Here is a 21,519-nt window from a genome sequence, read left to right as displayed (position 1 = left end):
AAAGTGCAAAAACGCATAAAAAATGCTACTTGTGAACATAGCCGAAGGTGTGGAGGAGTATTTTTGTTTTTGGTTATTTATTTTACCTTATACACAAGTCTTTACCCTTGAAAGGATGTTCCTTAACATATTTCACAGGAAAACAGTTTCAGTTTCATTTTTGTACGTTTTATGGTGAGCCCGTAAAAGTGGCTTAAAACCTCTGACCATGTTGTTGACAGCAGTGACCTGAGGGTCTGAAATGCTTCCTGGGGCGATCCCCATGCTGTCCCCATGTCATTTGAGCACTGTCACTATCGTTTTGGGCAATTTTTAGGCTTTCTACAGACTGCCGGGGTGCCACCGCAAAAATGCTCGGGTCTCCCATGGACTAACATTGTTCTCCCGTGATACTCGGGTGCTCGACCCGAGCTTCGAGCACCCGAGCACTTTAGTGCTCGCTCAACACTAATGTGGAATTATAAACTTAACAAAAAAGAGTGAAACAACTAAAAATATGTCTTATATTCTAGGTTCTTCAAAGTACCCACCTTTTGCTTTCATGACTGCTTTGCATACTCTTGGCTTTCTCTTGATGAGCTTCAAGAGGTAGTCACCGGAAATGGTTTTCACTACACAGGTGTGCCCTGTCATGTTTAATAAGTGGGATTTCTTGCCTTATAAAAGGGGTTGGGACCATCAGTTGTGTTGTGCAGAAGTCTGGTGGATACACAGCTGATAGTCCTACTGAATAGACTGTTAGAATTTGTATTATGGCAAGAAAAAAGCAGCTAAGTAAAGAAAAACGAGTAGCCATCATTACTTTAAGAAAGTCAGTCAGTCCGAAAAATAGGGAAATCTTTGAAAGTGTCCCCAAGTGCAGTTGCAAAAACCATCAAGCACTACAAAGAAACTTGTCCACATGAGGACCGCCCCAGGAAAGGAAGACCCAGAGTACCTCTGCTTCTGAGGATAAGTTTATCCGAGTCACCAGCCTCAGAAATCGCAGGTTAACAGCAGCTCAGATTAGAGACCATGTTAATGCCACACAGAGTTCTAGCAGCAGACACATCTCTTCACCAACTGTTAAGAGCAGACTTTGTGCAGCAGGCCTTCATGGTAAAATAGCTGCTAGGAAACCACTGCTAAGGACAGGCAACAAACAGAAGAGACTTGTTTGGGCTAAAGAACACAAGGAATGGACATTAGACCAGTGGAAATCTGTGCTTTAGTCTGATGAGTCCAAATTTGAGATCTTTGGTTTCAACCACCGTGTCTTTGTGAGACGCAGAAAAGGTGAACGGATGGACTCTACTTGCCTGGTTCCCACCCTGAAGCATGCAGGAGTAGGTGTGATGGTGTGGGGGTGCTTTTCTGGTGACAGTGTTGGGGATTTATTCAAAATTGAAGGCATACTGAACCAGCATGTCTACCACAGCATCTTGCAGCGGCATGCTATTCCATCCGGTTTGCGTTTAGTTGGACCATCATTTATTTTTCAACAGGACAATGATCCCAAACACACCTCCAGGCTGTGTAAGGGCTATTTGACCAAGAAGGAGAGTGATGGGGTGCTACGCCAGATGATCTGTCCTCCACAGTCACCAGACCTGAACCCAATCGAGATGGTTTGGGGTGAGCTGGACCACAGAGTGAAGGCAAAAGGGCCAACAAGTGCTAAGCATCTCTGGGAACTCCTTCAAGATTGTTGGAAGACCATTTCTGGTGACTACCTCTTAAAGCTTATCAAGAGAATGCCAAGAGTGTGCAAAGCAGTCATCAAAGCAAAAGGTGGCTACTTTGAAGAACCTAGAATATAAGACATATTTTCAATTGTTTCACACTTTTTTGTTAAGTATATAATTCCATAATTCATAGCTTTGATGCCTTTAGTGTGAATGTACAATTTTCATGGTCTAGAAAATACAGAAAAATCTTTAAATGAGAAGGTGTGTCCAAACTTTTGGTCTGTACTGTATATATATATCAGAGCTAGGGGCAGATATCAGGGGTCAGGGCAATTTTTTTTTATCTTAATCCTGGTTATTTGCTTAAAAAGCAATCCAGAGTTCACCATTTTTCTTCTCACTGCAGAATAAACCCAGATCTGTTCCATATTACAGCAATAAAAATCCAGAAATTTGAACTGAACGTGGAAAATATTGGCCTCCTTTTCCATTCTGTTGCAGTGTGTTGGTGAAGCTATTCACACTATGTCTCTGTATTGAAAAATATTAGTAAATTACAGGCCTACAATTTAAAGCCTGGTTCTCTGTCCGACATATCACCGAAAAGACTTATAAAATCAGACATTTCTTCCATTTTCATTCCGTTGCAGTGTGTCGGTGAAGCTATTCACACTAGGTCTCCGTGTAGAATAATACTAGTAAATTACAGGCCTGCTATTTAAAATCGCGGTTCTCTGTCAGACATATCACATATAACTGCGTTCTAAAATCAGCAATTTTGTCGTGAACGTGGAAAATATTGTCCTCCATTTAAAATGGGCAAGGTGCGTGGCAAGGGACGGGGAAGTGGATGTGACGGTAATGGTGCATGCAGAGGCGGAGGACATGGCCGTGGGCAAGGTGAAATTATGCCACAACAAACACCCACATCTTCTCGCTCGATCTTCGTGTCCAAATTACTAGGGGACCGCAGAGCACCACTATTGAACACAGAGCAGTGTGAAAAGGTTATTGGTTGGATAGCAGATAATGCTTCCAGTCACTTAGCCGACACCATCATCTCCACCCTATCTTCCACATAGTCAAGTCTCAGTAGCCGTGAGTCTGAACCACATATGCCCCACCCTGACCCTCCTTCCTCCCACCATGCCGAGTGCCGAAGACAACTGATCCCACCAGGGTGCGGAAGTGAAAGACGAGGCGGTGGATAATACAGCAATTGATCCAACCTGGAACGGGGAACTCAGAGCGAAGACAACAGCCCACAGGGTGAGGGAGGCGTTGCACCACAACAGGCAGGAAGTAGGAGTGTGGTGGCCGTAGACACAAGGCGGGAAAGCATTCCTCATAACGCCAACACAACGGAAGTTGCCAGTACAACTGTTAGGTCTTACCGAGTCTGGTTATTTTTTAAAGACTCTGCAGATAACCCCAAAAAGTCCATTTGCACCACCTGCCAGGCCAGCATCAGTGGTTCTAGCAATACTAGCAGCCTGGTCACCACCAGCATGATCAGGCACATGGCAGCAAAGCACTCGACTAAGTGAGCCAAACCCCAGGGTCCAGCAACAGTGTCTGCGGGTGACAACACTGCTTCTTCTGCTGTTGCGGTTGTACGCCAATCCCCTCTCCATGGCGCATTCCAAGATGCCTCCCGTCATGCAACTGTCGTTGCACACTCTCAAATAGCAATATCAGCAAGCACGTCCACATCTTTGTCCCAGCGCAGTGTTCTGACTCCCTACCCCAGTCCTTGGAACGCAAACGCAAATACGCAGCTAACGCCCCACAGGCCACACTACTAAATTCCCACATTTCATGACTGCTTGCGCTCAAAATGTTGCCTTTTAGGCTCGCGGACACGGAATTTTTTTGCAACCTGATGGCGGCGGCTATCCCTCGGTATTCGGTCCTCAGCCACCACTATTTCTACAGACAAGTGGTCAAGTGCTTATGGGCAGGGACAGTACATCTAGCTGACCGCACACTGGGTTAATATAGTGGAAGCCGGAACCCAGTCAGACTTGGGACGGAACACATCCTACCGACGCCAAGGATTGCGGGCACTTGTTCAATCATGGTTGCCCCCACATTTTACAGCTCCATCACCTCCTCCTCCTCTTCAGCATCCATCTCTGAAATGACCCCATCATTCGCAAGCTGGAAGCACTGCAGCACTGCCTCGGCCAGGTGGCAACAGGCTGTGCTGAAGCTAATATTCTTAGGTGACAAACCACACAACGCTGAAGAGTTGTGGACAGCTCTGAAAGAGCAGGCAGATCAGTGGCTGACACCGCTAACCCTACAGCCAGGCATGGTCGTGTTTGACAATGGCCGGAATTTAGTAGCGTCTATGAGGCGAGGCGAGCTCACACATGTACCATACCTGGCCCATGTGCTTAACCTCGTGGTTCAGCGATTTCTCAAAACCTACCCGGATCTGCTGAATCTGCTTGTCAAAGTACACCGCCAGTGTGACCATTTTAGAAAGTCAGCTACAGCTTCCGCCGCCCTTGCCATGCTTCATTCGCGTTTGCACCTTCAGGCTGACAGACTAATCTGCGATATCCCAACGCATTGGACCTCTACATTGCCGATGTTGGGAAGGATTTGTGAACAGAACAGGGCAGTCGTTAACTACCAGCATCAACAAGGCCGTAGGTATTCAGGTCAGACTCCACACATAAAACCTCAGTAGTGGACATGGATGTCAGACATCTGTACCATCCTCAAAATCTTTGAGGACACCACCAAGATGGTGAGCGGCGATGGCGCCATAATTAGGCTCACCATCCCGCTTCTCTATCTACTGAAACATTCTCTCTTTTCAATTAAAGAGGATGCATTGCAGGCAGAGCACGATGAGATGGAGCAAGGAACCATACAGGGTAATTACACACAGCCTCACCTCATCTCATCCCAATGTAGGTTGGGTGACAATGAGGAAGGGGAGGAGGAGGAAGAACAGGAGCTATTTTTCCGTGCTATAGACGGCACTACCTGCACAACAGTCATAACGTCTGTTCAGCGTGGATGGCCTGAGGACAGGGAGGAGGAGGAAAAGAGGAGGGTGAGGAGGAGAGCATGGTCAGTCACCCTCTTGGTGAGGACATGGAAATCTTGCCTCTTTGCAGTATGGCACACATTGCTGAGTTTATGTTATGCTGCCTTTCCCATGACCCTCACGTTGTCCAAATTTTGGTGACAGTCATTACTGGTTGAGGACGCTTCTAGACCCGCGCTACATGGAGAACTTTATGTCGATTATTCTCTTGCAGGACAAGTCTGATAAAATGGTGCAATATGAGAAGGCCCTTGCTGTGGAATTATTAAAAAAATTCCCATCTGAAAACGCTGGGGGAAGAGGTCACAGTTCGTTGGACAACCAAGGAATACAGGTGAGAGTGCCACAAATGCAATCCAGCAGAGGCAGGGGAACACTGTCAAAGTTCTGGGACAGTTTTCTCAGACCCTCCCATCGCACGGGCTCTGAAGAGCGAGGTACTCTTTCAAGGAGTGCAAAGTTTCAGACGATGTTGAGGGAGTACCTTGCTGACAGTACCAACGTCCTCCATGATTCCTCTGTGCCTTATAATTATTGGGTATCCAAGCTGGACACGTGTCATGAACTGGCCTTCTACGCCTTGGAGGTCCTGGCCTGCCCTGCTGCTAGCGTTTTGTCAGAACGTTTTTTTAGTGTCGCCGGTGGAATTATAACTGATAGGCGCATCCGCCTGTCAACTGAAAATGCTGATAGGCTGACTCTTATAAAAATGAACAAGGGCTGGATTGAGCCAGACTTCTCAACACCACCGAATGATAGCAGCATAGCATAAACTCAAATACTGTGTCTTTTTTTGGGGAGGTCTAACTCTATTCCCATGCGCCTCTGCCTTCACACCCAGACATGGGTATACGCTTCCTGATTTTGTCTATTTGCTGTTGTCCTCCTCCTTCTCCGCATCCTCATCCTGCACCACCATATCACCATAATATGTACCATATCAACATATCTACATCTCTTGCAATGGGCATTTGAGTTCCTTCAAATTTTTGGCAACCGTTGCTTCAGTGCATAGGCAAACAGTATGGGAGACAAACTTCCTAATAATGGAAATATTTTTTGTAGGAGGCCCTCCGACCTCTATGTCTCTTGCAAGGGGCTGTGGACTTCCTCCAGATTTTTGGCAGCCTTGCTTCACTGCATAGGCAAACAACAGTATGGAAGACTCACTTCCTAATAATGGGAATATTGTTTTCAGGAGGTCCTCCGACCTCTACGTCTCTTGCAAGGGGCATTGGAGTTCCTCCAAATTTTTGGCAGTCATTGCTTCACTGCATAGGCAAACAACAGTATGGGGAACACACTTCCTAACAATGGGAACATTTTTTTCAGGAGGCCCTCTGACCTCTAGCAAGGGGCATTGGAGTTCCTCCAAATTTTTGGCTGCCGTTGCGTTCACTACATAGGCAGACAACAGTATGGGAGACCCACTTCCTTATAATGGGAACATTGTTTTCAGGAGGTCCTCCGATCTCTATGTCTCTTGGAAGGGGCATTGGAGTACCTCCAAATTTTTGCCAGCTGTTGCTTCACTGCATAGGCAAACAGTATTGGAGACCCTCTCCTTTCTAATGGGAATATGTTGTTACTGAGGCCAAACTCTATGTGTCTTTAAATTCTTAGTGGGATTTTTCCTAAATTTTGGCAGCCGTTGGACTCACTGCATACCCTATAACTGTAAAGCTGACCCTCTCCTTTCTAATGGGAGCATGTCATACTCGTTACTGTGGCCCAGCTCTATGTGTCTTTAAATTGTTAGTGATGTTTTTCCCAAACTTTGACAGCCCTTGGCCATTACCAATACAGGAGACCCGCTTCTTTATAATGGGAACAATTTTTTTACTGAGACCCTCCCCTATGTCTCTTTAAAGAGGTATTGGGTTGCATCCAAATTTTTGGCAGCCCTTGCAGTCACTACAAACGCAATAACAGTATAGGAGATCCACTCGTTAATAATGGGAACAGCAAAGAATAGCCTGCTGATGTCTCTCTAACAATAGTGAGGGCCAACTGCTGGCCCTATAACAATAGTAAGGGCCGCCTGATGACCCGATAAAAATAAGCTATGTGACTTTCAGAGTCTCTCCATCATAAATGAAACAGGATGTGTCTGATGATGTGTCACACACCACATGGCCAGATAAGGTAGTAAAATGTTAAAATGACATTTCCTGCCGAACGCATTTGTCTTAAAAAATAACGTAAAAAAAATAATAAAAAAAATAAAAACACAGTAAGATATTTGTTTAGTATAAAATCCAGACTCTCCAATGTAACCTTAATGTAATCATTGTTCAGCTCCTGCACCTCCTCCTCCATTTTGGCCTCCATCTCCGAAATGACCACGTCAGTCACAATCTGAAAGCACTGCAGCATTTTCTTGGCAAAGCGGCAACAGGCGGCACTGAAGAGAACATGTTTAATGCTTAGGTGACAAACCGCCCAGCGTTGCAGAGTTCTCGAAGCTGTAACAAAGCAGCCTGATCTGTGGCTCTCACCGCTGAACATACAGCCAGGCATGGTCATGTGTGACAATGGGCAGAACCTAGCAACAGAGAAATGACAGCAGGAGTAGATACGGTTTCCCTATATGCCATTTCTTTCACCAAGCTAAAGAATATGGCTGTGGTGAAATACATCTCCCACTGAGAATTAATTTCAAACTGAAAAACATTGGGCACACCAGAGGATTTGATTGTGAGGGCTCATCTTTCTCCCCTGCTCAAGAGCCCCATAGCTGCTGCAAATTTTGCGCTATCATGAACTCTCCTGAGGTAGAAGCCAAGGCACACCAGAGGAATCTCTGGTGGGACCATCCAACCCTGCCGAGAAGGAGCCCTGGCTAAGAAAAGTGTGTGGGAAGGTTCCCGGACACTCTATGACTCCTTTTTTACTGAAGTGCAAACCCACGGAGAACATACAAAATCCTTGCAGATGTTGTCCTTGCTGGGATTTGAACCCAGGATCCCAGAGCTGCACGTCTTCAGTGCTAACCACTGAGCCAATGTGCTGCCGTTCACCCTCTGATATCTAACAGGCTGGAGAAACTTCCACCTACTGCCACTCTATCTTCAGCTCGTTTGTGAGAAACTAATGTATTTGGGCAGCCACTCAGTCTACCAAGTAGAATTCTTGAGAGGGAAATTGGGGATGGCTTGGGGACCAAGTATGGACACCCAGAGGCCGCCACCATGAGGTTGTGAAAAGCTTCCGCCTCCACAATCCTAAAAGGCCACATTTCAAGTTCAAGCAGCTGCCCAGAAATGTGACAGTTTACTATTGTGGCCTGTGGGTGGGTGGGTGGCTGGCTGCATACTTGCGTTTGCATTCCAAGTAACAGAAAACAAAGCAAATGGTGGCCTCTATCATCATCATGGCCTCACCTCGGCACTATGAACTTTCCCGATAGAGAAGCCAGGGCCCACCGGAGGAGTCTCCGGTTCTCTGGTGCGTCTGTCCAACCCTGCCGAGAAGCAGCCCTAGCTAAGAAACATGTGTGGGAAGGTTCCCGGACACTCTATGGCTGCTTTTTTTAATGTGGATTGGACGTGCTTAATTGCATGTTATTTCTGAAACTGGATTGCAGATCTGGCCATTGCTCAACTCTGTAGTCATGAAATTAAAAGGCAAAGAAAGATGTTTGTGTGTCGATGAACCACCGTCAAGTGCGAGCTGATGTTGGACGGGCTGCCATTGCTTATGTGACATGCTGCATTAGAGGACTTCCTGGGAGAAATGACAGCTGAAATAGATATAGTTTCCCAAGTCAGTGCTCTCACCGAGCTATAAAATATGGCTGTGGTGAAATACAACTCTCACCGACAAGCTGGCTCCGTACCATCCCTGGCCACATTCACTTGTCCACGTGTTTATGGTTAGGTGATCCTTCCCAGTAAGTGCACTGGGGTGGGCACGGGTAATGTTGTGGGACCCCTGCATGTGAAAGGTGGAGACGACACCGGGAGAAATAGTGGTGCCTGGGGATCGAGTATGGACACCCGGTCGCCACCTTGAGGTTGTGGACAGCTTCCACCTCCACAAGCCTAAAAGGCCACATTTCAAGTGCAAGCAGCTGTCAAAATTTTGGCAGTATAGTATTGCAGCCTGCGTTGGCTGGCTGCATATTTGCGCTTGCATTCCAAGGAATGGGGTAGGGACAACTGAACACTGCACTGGGACAAGGACATGGACAGTGATTGTTGCAAATCTGCAACGATATAGACATTTTCGCACGCACCAAGGATCACTTGTGATGGGCACACTTTTAGGCAGTGACCCGGGAGTCAGAGATGCTTCCAGCAGCTTTTCCCATGCTGTTCCTATGTTTTTTGAGCACTGTATGCATGTGTCTTATAATGTGTCAAACACCACATGGCCAGATAGGGTTGTAAAATGTTAAGATGACATTTCCCAGTGAATGCATTTGTCATGGTTAAATGCAATGCAAAAGTGCAAAAACTCATCAAAAACGCTACGTGTGAACATAGCCCAAGGGATGGAGGAGCATTTTTGTTTTTGGTTAGTTATTTTGCCTTATATACAAGTCATTACCCTGGGAAGGATGTTATTTAACATTTTTCCGAGGAAAATCCATTTTGGTTTCATTTTTGCATGTTTTATTGTGAGTCCATAAAAGTGGCATAATACCTCTGACAACGTTTTGACAGCGGTGACCTGGGCATTTGAAATGCTTCCAGGGGTCTTCCCTATGCTGATCCCATGTCATTTGAGCACTGTTCCCATCAATTTTGGCAATTTTTAGGCCCTGTGCAGACCGCCGGGGAAAGCTGCCTGAAAAATGCTTGAGTTTCCCATAGACTTACATTGGGCTTGTTACTCTCTCCGAGCACTCGAGCATTCCAATGTGCTTGACCTGAACAGCGAGTACCCGAGCATTTAAGTGCTCGCTCATCACTAGTGTCCATTTGTATATTCAAATAGCCCAATTTTTTGAAGTTACATTTATATTACTAATGTTGTGTTTGCATTAAAAAGGTTGAAGTTTGTTGGATGCAGTTCTAGGAGGCCTCACATTGTTATGCCTATCTTTTCAGGGCAATCGGAGTCATTGAAATTTGCTGCAAATAGAAATTTTGAGAAAGTTCAGTGAACCTGATGGATTCAAATTTCAAAAGATTTGCTCATCTCCACAAAAGAGAGAAATTAAAATTGGAAAAAATTGGTGGATAATGCAGCATATTAACTAAATTATCATACTGCATTCTGAACTGAACACTGCGCTGGGACAAGGACATGGACAGTGATTGTTGCAAATCTGCAATGATATAGGCATTTTCGCACGCACCAAGGATCACTTGTGATGGGCACACTTTTAGGCAGTGACCTGGGAGTCAGAGATGCTTCCAGCGGCTTTTCCCATGCTGTTCCTATGTTTTTTGAGCACTGTATGCATGTGTCTTATAATGTGTCAAACACCACATGGCCAGATAGGGTTGTAAAATGTTAAGATGACATTTCCCAGTGAATGCATTTGTCACGGTTAAATGCAATGCAAAAGTGCAAAAACTCATCAAAAACGCTACGTGTGAACATAGCCCAAGGGATGGAGGAGCATTTTTGTTTTTGGTTAGTTATTTTGCCTTATATACAAGTCATTACCCTGGGAAGGATGTTATTTAACATTTTTCCCAGGAAAATCCATTTTGGTTTCATTTTTGCATGTTTTATTGTGAGTCCATAAAAGTGGCATAATACCTCTGACAACGTTTTGACAGCGGTGACCTGGGCATTTGAAATGCTTCCAGGGGTCTTCCCTATGCTGATCCCATGTCATTTGAGCACTGTTCCCATCAATTTTGGCAATTTTTAGGCCCTGTGCAGACCGCCGGGGAAAGCTGCCTGAAAAATGCTTGAGTTTCCCATAGACTTACATTGGGCTTGTTACTCTCTCCGAGCACTCGAGCATTCCAATGTGCTTGACCTGAATAGCGAGTACCCGAGCATTTAAGTGCTCGCTCATCACTAGTGTCCATTTGTATATCCAAATAGCCCAATTTTTTGAAGTTACATTTATATTACTAATGTTGTGTTTGCATTAAAAAGGTTGAAGTTTGTTGGATGCAGTTCTAGGAGGCCTCACATTGTTATGCCTATCTTTTCAGGGCAATCGGAGTAATTGAAATTTGCTGCAAATAGAAATTTTGAGAAAGTTCAGTGAACCTGATGGATTCAAATTTCAAAAGATTTGCTCAACTCCACAAAAGAGAGAAATTAAAATTGGAAAAAATTGGTGGATAATGCAGCATATTAACTAAATTATCATACTGCATTCATGTCCTCATACATGGCAGTTTTTCCTGTTAAATTTGCTTTAAAGGGAATCTGTGAGCAAGTTTTTGTTACATAATCTGAAAGGAGCATATCAAAGGACAGAAAAAAGGAATGTGTCACTTACAGGGCTGCTTAGTGACGTTTTCATAGAATACCTGGTTTGTCTAATGTAGATATAACAGAGCTATGTCTTCTGCTTGGTGTATAACCCCACCCCACACCCCTGATCGGCAGCTTACAGTGTACACTGTGCTTTGTGAGCAAGTTGCTACTCAGTGGTGGAGGGAAGATTACACAGATTAGCCTGACAGCTGTACTGTGATCTGTAGTCTGGCAGTGTTAATCTCCTATCGATAAAACAGTTTGCATTTAAATTGCAACACACAGCCTATAGTGGTGTGAAAAAAGTGTTTGCCCTCTTCCTGATTTCTTATTCTTTTGCAAGTTTGTCACACTTAAATGATTCAGATTACAAAACAAATGTAAATATTCGACAAAGACAAAGTTTTTAAATGAAGGATCTTTATTATTAAGGGAAAAAGAAATACAAACATACAGTGTCCTGTGTGAAAAAGTGATTGCCCCCTAAACCTAACAACTGATTGGGCCACCCTTAGCAGCAACAACTGCAATCAAGCATTTGTGATAACTGGCAAAGAGTCTTTTATAATGCTTTGGAAGATTTTTGGCCCACTCATCTTCGAAATTTGTTGTTATTTAGCCATATTGGACAGTTTCCGAGCATGAACCGCCTTTTTAAGGTCATGCCACAGCATCTCAATGGGTTAAGGTCACGACTTTGACTAGGCCACCCCAAAGTCTTAATTTTGTTTTTCTTCAGCCATTCAGAGGTGGACTTGTAGATGTGTTTTAGATCATTGTCCTGCTGTATAACCCAAGTGCGCTTCAGCTTGAGGTCACGAAGAGATGGGAGGATATTCTCCTTAGAATTTTTTGGTAGACAGCAGAATTCATGGTTCCATTTACCACAGCAATTTTTCCAGGCCCTGAATCAGCAAAACAGCCCCCAGACCATCACATTACCACCACCATATTTTACTGTTGGTATGATGTTCCTTTTCTGAAATGCTGTGCTACTTCTACGCCAGATGAAATGGGAATTTTCCAAAAAGTTCCACCTTTGTCTCATCAATCCACAGAGTATTCTCCCAAAAGTTTTGGCGATCATTAAGATGTTTTCTGGCAAAACTGAGACAAGACTTTATGTTTTTTTTGCTCAGCAGTGGTTTTCATCTTGGAACTCTGTCATGCATGCTTTTTTGCCCAAACTCTATCTTATGGTGGAGTCATGAACACTGACTGTAACTGAGGCAAGTGAGGCCTTCAGTTTTTTGGATGTTGTTGTGGTGCGCTCTTAGGGTAAATTTGGTCGGCCGGCCACTCCTGAGAAGGTTCACCATTGGTCTATGTTTTCTCCATTTGTGGATAATGGCTCTCACTGTTGTTCGCTGAAGTCCCAAAGCTTTAGAAATGGCTTTGTAACCTTTTCCAAACTGATAGATCTCAATTACTTTGTTTCTCATTTAATGCTGAAATTCTTTGCATCTCATCATAATGCCTAGTTTTTGAGAAACTTTTACTTCTACTTCACTTTGTCAGGCAGGTCCTATTTAAGTGATTTCTTGATTGAGAACAGGTGTGGCAGTATTCGGGCCTGTCTGTTGCTAAGGAAATTGAATTCAGCTTCCCAAAACAAGTGAAAAACCACAGTTAATTTATGTTTTAAGGAAGGGAATCACTTTTTCACTCAGGGCTCTGTAGGTTTGGATTTCTTTTTAATAATAGAGACCTTCATGTAAAAACTGCATCTTCTGTTTCCTTGTGTTATCTTTGTCTAATATTTAAATTGGTTTTGTGATCTGAAACATTTAAGTGTGTGTAGGGCCGGCGTCCCTGCCCTCTGCTAGGCAGGGACGCTGTTCCCCTCACCTCTCTGCTCCGTGCCCGGCGTCCTCCTCCCGCTCTGCGGGCAGCGCGCGCTCCTTCCCGGCCACTGTGCTTAGGGCGCGCGCGCGCGCTCTCCCTCCCTCTTAAAGGGGCCGCGCGCGCCGTCCTAAGGAGTCCCCGGCCAATGGCCGGAGGACTTTACCATATATAAGGCACCTCCTCCAAAATGGAGGTGCCCGAGCAATGTTGTTGCACTGTTCACTACTCTGCTTCAGCCCTCAGGTCCCGTTGCCAGTTACCTGCCAGATACCTGCCAGATTCCTGCCAGCTTGCTGTCTTATTCCTGCCTGATTATCTGCTACCTGCCTGCTAGTCTGAGGTCCAACGGTCTGCCTTACTACTCCTGTCAGTCTGTCTAAGGACCAGCCTGTCCGCTCACCTGGGAGCGCACTTCAGCCACCTGCCTGCTTGCCTGAGGTCCGACGGTCTGCCTTCCAACTCCTGTCAGTCTGTCTATGGACCAGCTTGCCTGCTCACCTGGGAGCACACATCTGCTACCTGCCTGCTAGCCTACCTGGAGGCTCCGCCATCACGTGCTGTGACCACCTGCCTGTCCAGTGACTCCTGCCCGCTCACCTGGGAGCGCTCATCTGCTGCCTGTCTGCTAGCCTACCTGGAGGCTCTGCCGTCACGTGCTGTGACCACCCGCCTGTCCAGAGACTTCTGCCCGCTCACCTGGGAGCGCTCATCTGCCGCCTGTCTGTTGGTCTTCCTGGAGGCTCCGCCGTCACATGCTGTGACCACCCGTTCATCCAGAGACTCTCGCCTGCTCACCTGGGAGCTCACGTCTATCATCAGCCGCCACAGGTCGTACCAACCCTTTACCCAGAGACTGCCCCGGTCACTTGCCGTGACCATCTGCCCATTCATCCAGAGACTGCCCCGGTCACTTGCCGTGACCATCTGCCCGTTCATTCAGAGACTGCCCCGGTCACTTCCCGTGACCATCTGCCCGTTCATTCAGAGACTGCCCCGGTCACTTGCCGTGACCATCTGCCCGTTCATCCAGAGACTGCCCCGGTCACTTGCCGTGACCTCCAGCCCGTTCACTCAGAGACTGTCCCGGTCACCTGCTGTGACTTCCTGCCCGTCTTCCCTGGTCGCCACCCGCTCCCTTACAAGGACCGCCCCCTTGTATAGTAGCTCAGAGGTTCCGCCTCCCAGACCCGTTACAGTTTGCTCGGGCCATGGAACCCGGTGGCACCCAAGCTCCCTCGCTCTCGGACCTGTGTCATGAACTGTCCCGTCAAAGGTCCCAACAGGAGTCCATCCTGGGTCACCTGCGGAATGTCAATACTCGCCTGGACACTCTGACTGCTCCACCAGCAACCTCCGCCAGTGCCATGTCTAGCAATCCGGCAGCTCCGCTGCCCACTAATACCATGGTATCCTACCCCGGACCCCGGCTTTCTGCACCTCCTCGCTTCGGAGGCGACTCCGCCCAGGCTCGGAGCTTCATAAATCAGTGCACCCTGCACTTTGAACTATTGTCCCACCAGTTTAACTCCGACCGAGCCAAAATTGCATTCATCATGTCCCACCTCACCGGGGAGGCCCTGGCCTGGCTAAATCCTCTATGGGAGAGAGGAGACCCCCTGGTGTCCAACTTGCCTGCTTTTCTCACGGCTTTCCGGAAAGTCTTCGACGAACCCGGACGGAAGACCTCATCCGCATCATCACTGCTACGCCTCCGTCAGGGAAGTCTCACCGTGGGCCAATATGCCATACGGTTCCGTACCCTTGCCTCGGAGCTGGCCTGGGATAACGACGCCCTGGTATCCGTCTTCTGGGAGGGTCTGTCCGGCCGTATTAAAGATGAACTTGCCGGTCGGGACATCCCTACCACTCTCGATGACCTAATAACTCTTGCCACCCGGATTGACCTACGGTTCCAGGAGCGTGCCAAAGAGGTCACCCGTGAGAGGAGGTTACCACGTCTAGCTCCTACTTTTCAGAAACCCGTCACTCCCTCCGTCTCTACCCAGGTACACTCTCCTGAGCCTATGCAGGTCGACCAGACCAAGATGGTCAAAACCCGTCAGGACTTACGCCGTGCCGAGGGGAGCTGCTTCTACTGTGGCAGTAAGGAGCACCGGATCCGTACCTGCCCGGAGAGGTCGGGAAACGCCTGTGTCTAGGTTCGCTCAGAGAGGTCGACCTAGACAAGAATAAATCCTCTCCATCTCTGCTGTTGTCAGTCTCAATCGTCTGCGGGGAGAACCGTTATTTCGAACTAGCCCAACTTGACTCTGGAGCAGCCGGGAATCTTATTTCACAGTCCCTGGTAGAGAAATACCGCATCCCCACCAAACCGCTGGCTGTACCCTTGTCTGTTGCTGCCGTGGATGGGGGTCTCTTACCACGCCCCATCCAACTCATCACCGAATCCATTACTCTGCATGTGGGAATGCTGCATTCTGAGAGTATCTCCTTTCATGTTCTGCCTGGACTCTCCCATGCCCTCTTGCTAGGCCTACCTTGGCTCCAGAGACATGCACCCGTGCTTGACTGGCAGACCGGAGAAGTCCTTCGCTGGGGACAGGACTGCCATAAGACCTGTCTGGTTCCCGTCCATCCCGTTCGTCCTTCTCCTACCCCAGCTAATCTACCTGGACTTCCGATTCCTTATTGGTCTTATGCTGATGTCTTTAATAAAAAGGAAGCAGAGACACTACCCCCTCATAGACCATACGACTGCCCTATCGACCTGTTACCCGGTACTACTCCTCCCCGTGGGCGTATTTATCCATTATCCGCTGCTGAGACCCGGTCGATGTCCGAATATATTGAGGAGAATCTGGCCAGGGGATTCATCCAGAAACCTACCTCCCCGGCGGGAGCAGGCTTCTTTTTCGTCAAAAAGAAGGACGGCTCTCTCCGTCCCTGTATAGACTATAGAGGCCTTAACCAGATCACGGTGAAGAATAAGTACCCCCTTCCGCTCATTCCGGAGTTATTTGATCGTCTGAGGGGGGCTAGAATCTTCACCAAACTGGACCTCCGTGGGGCGTATAACCTGGTTCGTATCCGTCAGGGGGATGAATGGAAGACGGCATTCAACACCCGGGACGGCCACTATGAATATCTGGTAATGCCCTTTGGTCTCTGTAACGCTCCTGCCATCTTTCAAGAGTTGGTCAATGACATCTTCCGGGACCTTCTCTACTCCTGCGTAGTGGTGTACCTGGACGACATCTTGGTCTTCTCTCCGGATCTCCAGACTCACCGGAGGGACGTTCGTCAGGTCCTGCTCAGGCTCAGGCAGAATCACCTCTTCGCTAAATACGAGAAGTGCCTCTTTGAGCAGACCTCGCTTCCGTTTTTGGGCTACATTATTTCTCAGACTGGCCTACGAATGGATCCAGAGAAACTGTCTGCCATCGAGAAATGGCCTCGACCGGAGGGGTTGAAGGCCATTCAGCGATTCCTGGGCTTCGCTAACTACTACCGCCTCTTCATACCACACTTCTCTTCCCGGACTGCCCCAATTTCCGCGCTCACCCGTAAGGGTACTAATCCCAAAGAGTGGCCGCCCGAAGCAGAGGAGGCCTTTCTTTCCCTAAAACAGGCCTTCTCTTCCGCCCCGGTGCTGCATCGCCCGGACGGCAACAAGCAGTTCTTCCTGGAAGTTGACGCCTCCTCCTCTGGAGCCGGAGCGGTACTTACTCAAAAATCATCTTCCAGGAGAATGGTAACTTGTGGCTTCTTCTCCAAACTCTTCTCCTCTTCTGAGCGCAACTATTCCATAGGAGACCGAGAGTTATTGGCCATCAAGCTGGCATTGGAGGAGTGGCGTTACCTACTCGAGGGGGCTCTTCACCCGGTAATAATTTACACTGACCACAAGAACTTGGCTTACCTCCAGCATGCCCAGAGACTTAACCCGCACCAAGCCCGGTGGTCCTTGTTTTTTGCTCGCTTTGATTTTGTTCTTCATTTTCGCCCAGCTGACAAAAACGTCAAAGCAGACGCCTTGTCCCGATCCTTTCTGGTGTCCGATCTCGAGGAAGAACCTAAACATATCATCGATCCCGCCAGAGTAATGCAGGTGGCTCCCGTGAGTCTAAATCGTCTCCCTCCCGGTAAGACGTTTGTTTCAGTACCTGATCGGAAGAAGATCCTACACTGGGGCCATTCGTCTAAACTAGCTGGCCACGCCGGTCAGAAAAAGACCCTCCAGCTTATTGCCCGGCACTACTGGTGGCCTACCCTGCACAAGGACGTAATAGACTTTGTTTCTGCCTGTCTGTCCTGCGCCCGCAACAAAGTCCCGAGACACCTGCCAGCCGGTCGCCTCCTTCCGCTTCCTGTGCCTGCTGCCCCCTGGCAGCATATTGCTATGGACTTCATAACTGATCTCCCCGTCTCCGCCGGTTGTACGGTCATTTGGGTGGTCGCTGATCGCTTTTCCAAGATGGCTCACTTTATTCCCCTGCCAGCCCTCCCATCTGCACCCGAGCTGGCTAAAGACTTTATCCGCCACATCTTCCGTCTTCATGGCCTGCCCCTCCACATCGTGTCGGATCGTGGGGTACAGTTCACCTCACGTTTCTGGAGAGCCACTTGTAAACTGCTAGACGTCACCCTGGACTTCTCTTCCGCTTACCACCCACAGTCCAATGGTCAAGTAGAGCGGATCAATCAGAACCTGACCAGTTACCTCCGGCAATTCGTTAATGCTCATCATTCAGACTGGGTGGATCTCCTACCATGGGCCGAGTTCTCTTATAACAATCACGAGAGCGAATCCTCCTCCAAATCCCCGTTTTTTGTAGTCTTCGGTCAGCATCCTCGGATTCCTTTTCCTGTCTCCACCTCTGTGGACAACCCGGCTGCGGAATCTCTCGTTAGCAAATTTTCCTCCATTTGGGAGAGTACCCGATCCGCACTCCTTCAGTCGTCCGAACGGATGAAAAGACACGCTGACAAAAAACGCCTGGATCCTCCACAATTTCGTCCTGGAGATAAAGTCTGGCTCTCATCTAAATATGTCCGACTCAAGATACCTTCTTACAAGTTAGGGCCTCGGTTCATCGGTCCTCTGGAGGTCATCAGTCAGATCAACCCGGTGGCCTATAAATTGAAACTCCCGGCCAACTTATGGATCCCTAAGTCCTTCCATGTATCTCTCCTCAATCCTGTGGTACTTAACTCTTTTTCCAAGTCTACAGGTACGCCTCCTGCTCCGGTTTCTGCTGAGGACGAGTTTGAGGTAGAGAACATTCTTGCCACCAAAAGGGTAAGAGGAAAGACCTTTTTTCTAGTAGATTGGAAGGGGTTTGGTCCTGAGGAGAGAACGTGGGAGCCCCGGGAGAACATCCATGCCCCTCTTATCCTAGCTAAATTTCTGTCTGGCCTAAAAAAGGGGGGGCCTAAAGGGGGGGTACTGTAGCGCCGGCGTCCCTGCCCTCTGCTAGGCAGGGACGCTGTTCCCCTCACCTCTCTGCTCCGTGCCCGGCGTCCTCCTCCCGCTCTGCTGGCAGAGCGCGTTCCTTCCCGGCCACTGTGCTTAGGACGCGCGCGCGCTCTCCCTCCCTCTTAAAGGGGCCGCGCGCGCCGTCCTAAGGAGTCCCCGGCCAATGGCCGGAGGACTTCACCATATATAAGGCACCTCCTCCAAAATGGAGGTGCCCGAGCAATGTTGTTGCACTGTTCACTACTCTGCTTCAGCCCTCAGGTCCCGTTGCCAGTTACCTGCCAGATACCTGCCAGATTCCTGCCAGCTTGCTGTCTTATTCCTGCCTGATTATCTGCTACCTGCCTGCTAGTCTGAGGTCCGACGGTCTGCCTTACTACTCCTGTCAGTCTGTCTAAGGACCAGCCTGTCCGCTCACCTGGGAGCGCACTTCAGCCACCTGCCTGCTTGCCTGAGGTCCGACGGTCTGCCTTCCAACTCCTGTCAGTCTGTCTATGGACCAGCTTGCCTGCTCACCTGGGAGCACACATCTGCTACCTGCCTGCTAGCCTACCTGGGGGCTCCGCCGTCACGTGCTGTGACCACCTGCCTGTCCAGTGACTCCTGCCCGCTCACCTGGGAGCGCTCATCTGCTGCCTGTCTGCTAGCCTACCTGGAGGCTCTGCCGTCACGTTCTGTGACTACCCGCCTGTCCAGAGACTTCTGCCCGCTCACCTGGGAGCGCTCATCTGCCGCCTGTCTGTTGGTCTTCCTGGAGGCTCCGCCGTCACATGCTGTGACCACCCGTTCATCCAGAGACTCTCGCCTGCTCACCTGGGAGCTCACGTCTATCATCATCAGCCGCCACAGGTCGTACCAACCCTTTACCCAGAGACTGCCCCGGTCACTTGCCGTGACCATCTGCCCGTTCATCCAGAGACTGCCCCGGTCACTTGCCGTGACCATCTGCCCGTTCATTCAGAGACTGCCCCGGTCACTTGCTGTGACCATCTGCCCGTTCATTCAGAGACTGCCCCGGTCACTTGCCGTGACCATCTGCCCGTTCATCCAGAGACTGCCCCGGTCACTTGCCGTGACCTCCAGCCCGTTCACTCAGAGACTGTCCCGGTCACCTGCTGTGACTTCCTGCCCGTCTTCCCTGGTCGCCACCCGCTCCCTTACAAGGACCGCCCCCTTGTATAGTAGCTCAGAGGTTCCGCCTCCCAGACCCGTTACAGTGTGAAAAACAAAAAACAATAAGAAATCAGAAAGGGAGCAAACATTTTTTCACACCACTGTAAGTGACACATCCCTGGAATCAGGTTCTCGTACCCTATATTATGCTACTCTCAAATTATAACAAAAACCTGCTTACAAATTCCCGATAATGACAGTTTTGCTTTAATCAAATAATTGTAGATTATAAAGTACATGTTACTAAAAAATCATTCTCTTACATGTGATGCCATGTTTTGGATGCATTATTTCATTTCTCTGAGTAAAAATGGGGCATAATACCTACAAAACCTATACCTACGATAAAAATTACAGACCTCTCCATTATTTGTAGGTGGGAAAACTTGCAAAATCGGCAGTTTATCAAATACTTATTTTCCCCACTGTATCCCATTGGTGTGCTTTAAAGTAAAAGCATGTTTTGTGTATTGTTTAAACTACTATAATTCTATTTTGTTGCAGCTGAGGAATAGTATTGGTCAGCCTTATAATAAGCACCTTGCTTCAATTTCTGTTTCAGCAGAACGATAGTGGGCAAATACAGCCCCTTGTGCCACTGGCCTGGGTTCTGTTGTATACCTAAAAGCCAGAGCAGGTGAGTGAAAGAAGAGTCTAAAGAGAATAACCCAAAAGAGTAATACAGCCTCCACAGCAGTGTCATCCCTGATAAGGTGAATGGCACTAACAAATTGTGTTGCTAGTTTTCCTGCCACAAGTGTTGTTCGTAAGAGACTGAGACTGGCCATGGCCAGGATTGAGTACATTCTTAAGAAAGTGCCAATAGATATTATTAAGTGCATCACTGAGAGAAGTAGTAAGAATATGCTTATGTTGTTTGAGCCTATCTGTGAGAATCTTTAAGCAAGTGACTCTTTGCTTTTTTTGAAAAGTTGAGTGTAAAGGAAAAATGGCAGAACAGACTTGCAAAGCAAATTCCAGCTTTACACCTTTTTAAACCATAGACATAAATAAAGAAGATTAATATTTGAAATCATATAACCACTATTGAAAAGTATAATTCGCCAAGGGGATTTTTGACTATATAAAAGCAATAGTTTGCAGAATTCTAATTCATCATCACAGTACTATCTATTACAGGGCTGTCACTCTCCTTTTCATTTTTTTTCAAGAAATTCTACAGTGTTTCAGAGTAAAATGTACCTGACTGTAATTGGAGAACCAGTCTCTAAATCATGCTGCCATTTACATACTTTTTCTTGTTTGTTCAAGACTCTGATCTATTTTTGTTAACTTTTTGGGCCACTCTCTAAGAATGATAGTGAACTGGGGACCATTGCCAATGAAAAATGAGCTAATATTCCTCAGGAATACTGCCAGATTCAGTTGTGTGGCTTTGCATCTTGATTGTAGTAGGTCAAAATAGCCAAAGGGTTCTATATTAATTAGATGCTCTTCATGTAGGGGTTGAATAATTAGGACTGGAGTCATTAAATTAAAAGAAGCATTTGCGTTGAATTTGAAGAAACTACTTGTGAGGCTATGTGCCCACGATGCAGAAATGAAGCAGAAAATTTCTGCAGCATTTCTGCATCTCCCTGGCAGAAAAAAACGCATGCAGATTGTGCATGCGTTTTTCCTGCAGAATACATGCGGATCCACATGCGGGTTCACATGCGTTTCCGCATGCAGATTGACAAGCACTTTCCAGGTGATAGCATCACTTGGAAAGTGCTTGACAACTAGGTCACACTGTATAAATCCATGCAAACAGCATGGATTTATATAGTGTGACCCGTAAAAATTAAAACAAATAAAGCTATACTCACCCCCGAGGCCCCGGCGCGGCTGCAGCGCTGCTTCCTGGCTGGTTCCCGGCTGCCGTCACCGAAGGTCCTTCAGCGCTGCTGGCATTCAGAGATAAGACGCCGGACAGGTGA

This window comes from Phyllobates terribilis, unplaced genomic scaffold (assembly GCF_046119375.1).
Source record: "Phyllobates terribilis strain yellow unplaced genomic scaffold, ASM4611937v1 Scaffold_1__5_contigs__length_1240528914, whole genome shotgun sequence".
Lineage (NCBI taxonomy): Eukaryota > Metazoa > Chordata > Amphibia > Anura > Dendrobatidae > Phyllobates > Phyllobates terribilis.
Note: the sequence above shows the minus strand (reverse complement) of the source record.